The sequence below is a fragment of the Eptesicus fuscus genome, chromosome 11 (genome assembly GCF_027574615.1).
Source record: "Eptesicus fuscus isolate TK198812 chromosome 11, DD_ASM_mEF_20220401, whole genome shotgun sequence".
Classification (NCBI taxonomy): Eukaryota; Metazoa; Chordata; class Mammalia; order Chiroptera; family Vespertilionidae; genus Eptesicus; species Eptesicus fuscus.
Window position 1 is genome coordinate 13,568,852 of NC_072483.1, and position 8,965 is coordinate 13,577,816.

The window sequence follows — 8,965 nt, forward strand, 5'->3', positions numbered from 1 at the left end:
AGATAGATAGATAGATAGAAGATATACAGATATCTATAGATAATACTTTTACAAACAGATTACAAAAACAAAGTTGAGATAGAAAGAGGAGGATAATAAAAACTGAATATATAAATTGAAAGTAGCTGAAGGAAATTTGTTTTAATAGATTAAATATAGAGATGATAAGTGAAATAAAATGATAGAACAGAAAATGCAATATTTGAAATAAGCTAACAAAAATAAATATGACAATGTAATTGTAACAGAACTGAGACCCAGGCTCACCAATATAAAGATTGGGTTTCAGATAATTTTATAAAACCTTTATTAAAATATTATAATCAAGATATTTGTTGACTGGAAAATATATATATGAGTTAAATGTTATGAAAGAAAACATTAGGTTATCAATTTTCTTATCAGAAAAAATAGAAATTAAAGTTTTTAAGGTCAAACTAGATATTATATTTTGATAAATTAAACTAACAAGAAGTAAAAGATAATAATAAAAATATATTTAGATCATTAAGAAACCTTTAGAAATATAAAGTAGCAACTGATGAACTAAAAAATATCAAAATTTTTAAAATCACTTGAATATTTTGACACTCTCAGAAAGTGTTTAAACAAACAGACAACGATTATGCAATACACTTGAATATTTAGATGAAATTTTCATACTCCTTGGAAAATATCACCTACACAATCTGGTACAAGAAATAGAAAATCTGAATATTCCTAGATTTAAGAAATTTAACTCATATTTAAAAATCTTCTCAGTAATAAAAATGAGACTCATAAGTCTTCATTGGAGAATTCTTCTAAACATTTAAGGAAGAAATACTACCAATTTTGTATGACCCTGCAGCAAAAAAGAAGAGGCAGGAACACTTGACAACACAATTGATGAGGCTAGAGAAAACCTGATACAAATTCCTAATAAGAACAATCCTTAAAAGAAATGAGAACACAAGCTTCTATATCTCACTAATATAGAAACAAAAAAATTAAATATTAGCAAACTAAATTAATCAGTATACAAAAGGTTAATAAAACCGATTTATTTGGGGAATTTAAGATTGGTTTAATATTCAAAAAATCAATCAATGCAATTCCATACATTATTAATACAAAGAAAAAATATATATAATCTGGTCATTTTAAAAATTCATTTGAATAAGCTAGTAAACTTGATTTGAAAACTGTGTAAAAATATTTTTTAAAATTTTAAAACAAAATTTCCAGTAGTTTCTAAACTTCCTTCAATCTCAGCATCTATTAAATATTATACAATGTTGAGGCCTATACAATAGTGATAAATAAAGTGCCTAGTAAAACCTGAGTGCTCATAGGGTGAGCACTACATTTTTCCAGTGAAAAGAGTAGCATCTAAAAATGCTATCTTAAAGCTTAAGAAAACTTCAGGTAATGCGATAAATAATTTCTGGTACAAAGTATTATGCCTATATATTTCCCATGTCTAGCTCAGAGAAAACATAATATAAAAAACACAGTAAGAAAAAAGGAATGCCTAAAGTGTAAGTAAAAAGTAGAGGATGCAAACAATAATGGATTTAAAAGTGAGATATAAATGTTTAATAAAATGCACATGAAGCAAATTCACTGAAAAAGAAATGCTTATGAAATGGGAGTATCATTATTCTCCTGACAAATTAGACAAATTGTCCAAAGCTGGTAAAAGTTGAAGAGGAATTGAAATCTACATACACTGCTCTATACATATCACTATATTGGTGTTATAATAAAGGACATTATTGATAGTAGAGCATCAAGAAATGTGATTACAAATTGCATTATTAATAATACCAAGAAAATATGTTTCCTAAATTTACATACCTAGGGAAAGCAACTTGATACTCATGTCCAAAACCATTTTTAATGTACAAACCAAAATATTCTACTCATGGAAAACTATTACTCAGAAATTAAAATTAATAAAACATATTTCACCCTAAGACATTTATTATAGAACACTATTATGATTAAACAAAACCTAAATAAATTCTAGCATACTAACGCAATGAAATGTTGTGCAGTCATAATATCTTATGTTGAAACAAAATAATAACATAAAAAATACTGGTGCTATACAGTTTTATGTAACTGCAGTAAGGACATTTGCCACATGGCATTGTCTCAACAATTTTTAAAAACAATGAAAAGAAATACAGCAACATCTTATTGATGGTTTTCTCTGGAGTGATGGCTGATTTTTAAAATATGTTTAAAACTTCTATATTTTCTATTATATTCATGATTTTAATTATATTCAGAAAAGAAGTTTATCTTACAAAGAGTGCAAAAAATACTTCAATTTAACTTATCTTCCCACCTTTTAGTAAACATGACTTACTATGATGTTTTAAAACAAATGCCCATAAGGACTTGCTCTGTAGCATATGTAATTTGTATCACACAGACCAGGACATAATGAGTATAGATATACTTATTGAAAAAGAGAATGATAAGAACAATAGATATTAAAGCTGCATGAAGCCTAAATTAGTTGATTTAGAAATGCTTGTGGAAAATAACGCTGGAATTGGAGCAGTTTGAATATAGCAGCAGGCCCTACATAGCCATAGAGTTTAAAACAAGCTTAAAAAATAATTGATCAGTTTAATCAGAAGACAGATTTGGCTTCTTTCTCCTGGTCCCAGTTCTCCAACCATCCTCCCCATATTGGAATTGACCAATTGAACTGGTCAAAATGTTTAATGATAGTATAGTAATATAATCTTTGATTTGACAAAATGTTCAAGATCAATGTCATTTGAGCTACATTTATCACAGGCTCTTTATTAATTACATGTTGTTTCCAAGTCTTAAAAAATTCTACCACTTCCTCACATTTCTCAGCTCTGCCATACAGGTCAGCATGAGTGTGACAGAGTGAACGCAAACTTAATAATTAATGGCAACCAGGGACGTGCCCTTTCAGGCACCTAGAGATGTGTTTGTCAACACTGAGTCTATTAGTTGGTAAAGATGGTAAGTGAATGACAGCTAATTATCATTTAAGGGTGTATTTTCATGACATTGAATCAATCTCTAGAATTAAGCATCTGCATCTGCTGCAATACAATATAGCAACTTTTAGGACCACTGAACCATTTTCTCCCCAAATACAAAGATCAATAATTATCTGGAGAACCATGAAATGCTCCAGACATTTTAAATAATAACATGATGATGTTTATGATTAGTGTAATCCTTATAGTGCAATACCTACAAAATAACATGTCCCTAATTTGCAGTAACTAATTTCCTGGGAACATGTGGTTCATTTCTGGAATAAATGCTCATGGAGAGGCCCCTGTGAGTTGTTGTTTGATCTTCAGATTTTAGAACAGAATGTTATCTAATTGAGTCAAAAGAAAATAGGAACTCAGAGTCAATTTAAAAAACCTGGACCTTTCAGCCAGTATTCCGGGAATGGAGAGTTAGCAAAGCATTGCATCTAAGATATATGAAGCCTGCAGAGATTTGAGCAGTGTCTTGTATTCTTTGATATCATGTACACCACGGGCATCATTACGTGCTTTTAAGAAAAGCAGCTTCAACTTTGCTTAAGAAAAAAGAAAACATTAGCACTTTACAATTAAACCTTTCTCAAGTGGTCGATAAAACAAGTTCCAAGAAAAAAGTATTTAGCAATGTGATTTATCTCTGAGAGTGTATGGCCTTTCCTGGCATTACAGCTAGATTGTCGAGCTGACAATAGTCCCATTGTAAAAATACAAGCAGCGGTCCCATGAATAAGATTGTAAGAGTCTAGAGAATGTAATTAGTGACTGAGGAGATATATTTAAGGAAAAATTACAGCTTTTAATCATTTTAAGAGTCCAGAGTCTAGAAGGCACCGGCAGAATAAAATGTGTGTGGCACAGAAATAAACACAAGTCATAGTAACGCACAATACCGCTCACAAAATGGCTTTGCTGTCTTGGCAGTTCAGTTTATCACTTAATGCTATATTACCAAGGCATGGCATTTTAATTTCTTTTCTACCTAATTGAGATTCCCCTAACACAAGGTAAAGACAAACCTTGTCCTGGGGTTTGTGATGCTGCTTATTGGCTTAACCCATGCAAACAAGCAAAAAATCTTATTAAAACCTCACCTCTCTGTGGTGCGGGAGTTTTGTGGCGTGTCGGCCTGTGTGTGCATGCACCGAGATGGCCTCAAATGACTACACCCAGCAAGCAACCCACAGCTACGGGGCCTACCCCACCCAGCCTGGCAGAGCAACCAGCCCTATGGACAGCAGGGTTACGGTGGCTACAGCCAGTCTGGAGACACTTCAGGCTCTGGCCAGAGCACCTATGGTTCTTATAGACAGACCCAGGACACAGGCTATGGCACCCCGTCAGCTCCCCAGGGTTATGGCTCAACTGGTGGCCATGGCGGTGGCCAGAGTTCTCAGTCATCTTACGGGCAGCAGTCCTACCCTGGCTGTGGCCAGCAGCCAGCTCCTAAGCAGCACTTTGGGAAGTTAGGGTAGCAGTTCTCAGAGCAGCCACTATGGGCAGCCCCCGAGTGGGGCCATGGTCAGCAGTCTGGCTAGGTGGACAGCAGTCTGGCTAGGTGGACAGCAGTCTGGCTATGTGGACAGCAGTCTGGCTAGGTGGACAGCAGTCTGGCTATGTGGACAGCAGTCTGGCTAGGTGGACAGCAGTCTGGCTATGTGGACAGCAGTCTGGCTAGGTGGACAGCAGTCTGGCTAGGTGGACAGCAGTCTGGCTAGGTGGACAGCAGCCCAGCTATGGACAGCAGCAAAGCTCCTAGAACCCTCCTCAGGGCTGTGGGCAGCAGCACCAGTACAACAGTAGCATGGAGGTGGCGGAGGGGGTGGAGGAGGTGACTGTGGCCAAGCTCGGTCCTCCATGAGTGGTGGTGGCAGCGGCGGTTATGGCAATCGGGACCAAAGTGGTGGTAGCGGCGGTGGCTATGGGGGAGGCCAGCAGGGCCATGGGGGGCGAGGCCGGGGCGAGGGCAGTGGTTACAACGGCAGTCGTGGAGGCGGCCCTTTAGGCAGAGGCGGCATGGGCGGAAGTGATCGTGGTGGCCTCAATAAATTTGGTGGCCCTGGGGACCAAGGATCTGGTCATGCCTCTGAACAGGATAATTCAGAAAACAACACTGCCTTCGTGCAAGGCCTGGGCGAGAATGTTACACCTGAGTCTGTGGCTGATTATCTCAAGCAGGTTGGTATGAAGACAAATAAGAAAACAGGACAGCCCATGATTAATCTGCACGCAGACAGGGAAACGGGCACGCTGAAGGGAGAGGCAACGGTACCATGTGATGACCCATCTTCTGCTAAAGCAGCTGGTGACTGGTTTGATGGTAAAGAATTCTCTGGGAATCTAGCAAGGTTTCATTTGCTATTCGGCGTGCAGATTTCAATCGAGGTGGTAGCATTGGTCATGGAGGCCGAGGGCGAGGAGGACCCATGAGCCGTGGAGGCTGTGGAGGTGGTGGCAGTGGTGGCCGTGGCCGGGGAGGATTCCCAAGTGGAGGTGGTGGCGCTGGAAGACAGCAGCGAGCTGGGACTGGAAGAGTCCTGATCCTACATGCGGGAACATGAACTTCTCTTGGAGGAATGAATGCAACCAGTGTAAGGCCCCTAAACCAGATGGCCCGGGAGGGATGCCAGGAGGCTCTCATATGGGGGGCAGCTATGGAGATGATCATCGTGGAGGCAGAGGAGGCTATGATCCGGGCGGCTACCGAGGCCGAGGTGGGGACCGTGGGGGCTTCCGAGGGGGCCGGGGTGGTGGGGACAGAGGTGGCTTTGGCCCTGGCAAGATGGACTCCAGGGGTGACCACAGCCAGGATCGCAGGGAGAGGCCATATTAGCCTGCCTCTTAAGTTCTAGAACAGCTTTTCTTCTATACACAGTGTGACCCTCGTTGTTTTGTAACTTTCCAACTCCTGACCCACTCATGGTTATTTTGTGTTGGACTATGTAATTGTAACCATATACCTGGTTCCCATTAAAAAACCATCACTTTAGTTAAAAACAAAACAAAACAAAAAAACTTCACCTCTTCTGAGCGGTCTCTAGTGGAAGCTCCTGATACTTAGATGTACTAGTAAGCTGACTGTCGCAGCACTAACTGCTCTCGCTCACAAAACTTTTCATTTAGATCAGTCTGGTTTCAGAAGCCTGTGGCTGTCAAAGCTTGTATCTCTCTCTTTCTCTCTGATCTCCAGAGAAGATGCACTCTGTTTGCGCTTATAATAAAACATGCTTCTGGCCTCGAACTGATTACTGTATCGGCAGGAATATAACGAGATAGACAGACTAGCCAAAGGGGTGTGTGTCAGAGAGCAGCATCAGCTTCTTGGTGGAACAGAGCAATTTCTGGGAGGGTCACAGTGTAACATTTACAGGCTTGATCCAGAAAGGACAATATTAGATAGTGTGTAAACCTTTTGATTATTCATCCTTCTAGAAGGAAGGCATTTCAGAAATAATTGTTTGCACACATGCTATGAATATTTAGACAACTGCCAGAGATTAAAATAAGCTTACGTATGTTGGCACAATGCATAAACAAGGTGAGTAATTAAATGTCCCGAGAGACCACTGGTGAGTCTTTTGCCATGGATGCCAATTAACATATTTTGGATATATATTCCATGTCCCACTGTAGACCCCCATGCTACAATTTGTATAATTATGCATTTCAGAAAATTTTGCTCTGAATTACATTTTTTATATAAAGTAAAATAATGATTTTACTAAGAATTCTCTAGTGTTATAGCTTGAATGCTTGTGTGTCCCTCCCCACCAAATTCATATGTTGAAGCCCTAACCTTCAGTGGGCCTGAGATTGGAGAATGGGTTTCTAAGGATGTAAAGTTAAATGAGATCATAAGGTTGGGGTTCTGGTCCTATACTATTAGCATCCTTATAAGAAGGGACACCAGGGAGTGAGCTCACTCTCTCTCCTCATCCAGAGTCACTGCAGAAACCTCATGGATGCACAGCAAGAAGGTGGCCTTCTGCAATTCAGAAAGAGAGCTCTCACCAGAAACCAGCCCCACTGACACCCTGATCTTGGACTTGCAGCCTCCAGAATTGTGAGAAATACATCCCTGTTGTTTTACGGTAGCCATCCAGTCTGTGGTATTTTGTTATGGCAGCCTGAGCTATCTAATACATCTGGTGTGAGCCATAGATATAAATAAAATATTTTGCAGAGCTAACCATTAACTCCTAAGCAGAGAACATGGAAAATGGAAGAAATCACAGAAATTATCCTATACTAACACAAGTTGCAGGCTGGTCCTATAATGAGTAGGAAAAAGTGAAATACTTTTCTTCTAAATTAAAAAGAGAATCTGAATTAGATTTAATACTGTTGGATATGAGTTAAATTATATTATGGATTTTATCTATATTGGATTCTTCTTTCATTATCTTTGACTATAAATAGCACCATAAGTTTAGTGTATATTTTAAAAATTATAAAAGACACATAGGTAGAGTTCGCACTAAATGTATTATGGGATTGAAATGATTTAAACAGTGTGAAATGGGTGTCAGGATAGACTGACAGAAATTATGCATATTAGAAAATGAAAGGAAAAAACAAGTGTAGAAAAATTCACTATATGATTAAAGTAGTACACACATTAGAATAAGTAAAAATAATTGGTGCTAATGAAAATGGATAAGTATTTCTAGAAATAAACAAAAGGATGTCTGGTTAATTTATTGCAATATATTATAGAAAAATTAAAGGACACACACATACACATATCTATTTGTGTATACTCACTGACATACTAGGAAATTATGTAAATCATATAAAGTCACAAGGGAATTAAAAGGTAACTGAATAAATAATTACCTTAACTTGGATTAGGAAAGACAAGTATAGCATTAAAATCAAGGTGCCCCAAAGAAATAACTGACAGACTTGAATAAACAAAGTTGTATTAAAATGATAAAAGGTTAAGAAAAAGCATAGGTAGGAAAAGCATGACGAGAGAAATAAAAGAATAGTAAACTTACCAACATTTGCTGATATAATTATCTCATAAAAATTAATGAGTTAAAAAAAGAGATTCTTCCTTCCCTCCCCTTCTGTCACCCCAGAAAAGGACAAAATATAAATAGACCATTCTCAAAAGAAAGAACTGGACAAATGCTTAGAGAAAGAGATATTCAAAGTTACTATTCCTTGCTGATACAAATTAAAACAACTAGCTACAAATTTTACATATAAAATCAGCCACTTAAGTATGTTTATAAAGAATTGCCCAGCATCGTGGCTCAGTGATTGAGCATCGACCAATTCCTGGTCAGGGCACATGCCTGGGTTTTTCGGGCTCAATCTCCAGTGTGGGGAATGCAGGAGGCAGCCGATCAATGATTATCTCTCATCATTGATCTCTCTCTCTCTCTCTCTCTCTCTCTCTCTCTCTCTCTCTCTCTCTTCTCTCCCTCCTTTCCTCTCTGAAATCAATTAAAATATTTTTTACATGTATTGTATTAATGACACAGGTAATTTCATGCATTCTTTGCATTCTGAAGAGAAATTCAGAATTGTATGATTGACTTTTAACTCAGAAAACCATATGTAGGTACTTGGCAAATAATCATGTTTTATTATGTGATAGAGGAAGAGGTTATATTATATGGAAGAGGTTAGCAATTCCATGATACTAGAAGATGATAAGTAGTGTGCACAAAATGTCATGTTTAAAATATTTATGATGGCATTATTTATAATGGGAAACCATATAGAAACAAAAGATTTCAGCTAAACAATTTCTTATACCCATTAATGATGGGCATTCTTTAAAATTATGTTTTATAAAAATGTAATGACATGTAAAACATATACTTCATATGAACAGAAAAGGCATATTAAAATAGTATGTACATATAAAACTAATTTTGTTACTACCATCCAGTAGAGCAAAATATCTATCTCTCTATTTT

At 37.4% G+C, this 8,965-nt stretch overlaps 1 pseudogene; it reads left to right on the forward strand.

Moving 5' to 3' along the window:
* Positions 1–4,181: 4,181 nt before the first annotated feature.
* Positions 4,182–5,865, forward strand: LOC103287750 (RNA-binding protein FUS-like; annotated as a pseudogene).
* Positions 5,866–8,965: the final 3,100 nt, after the last annotated feature.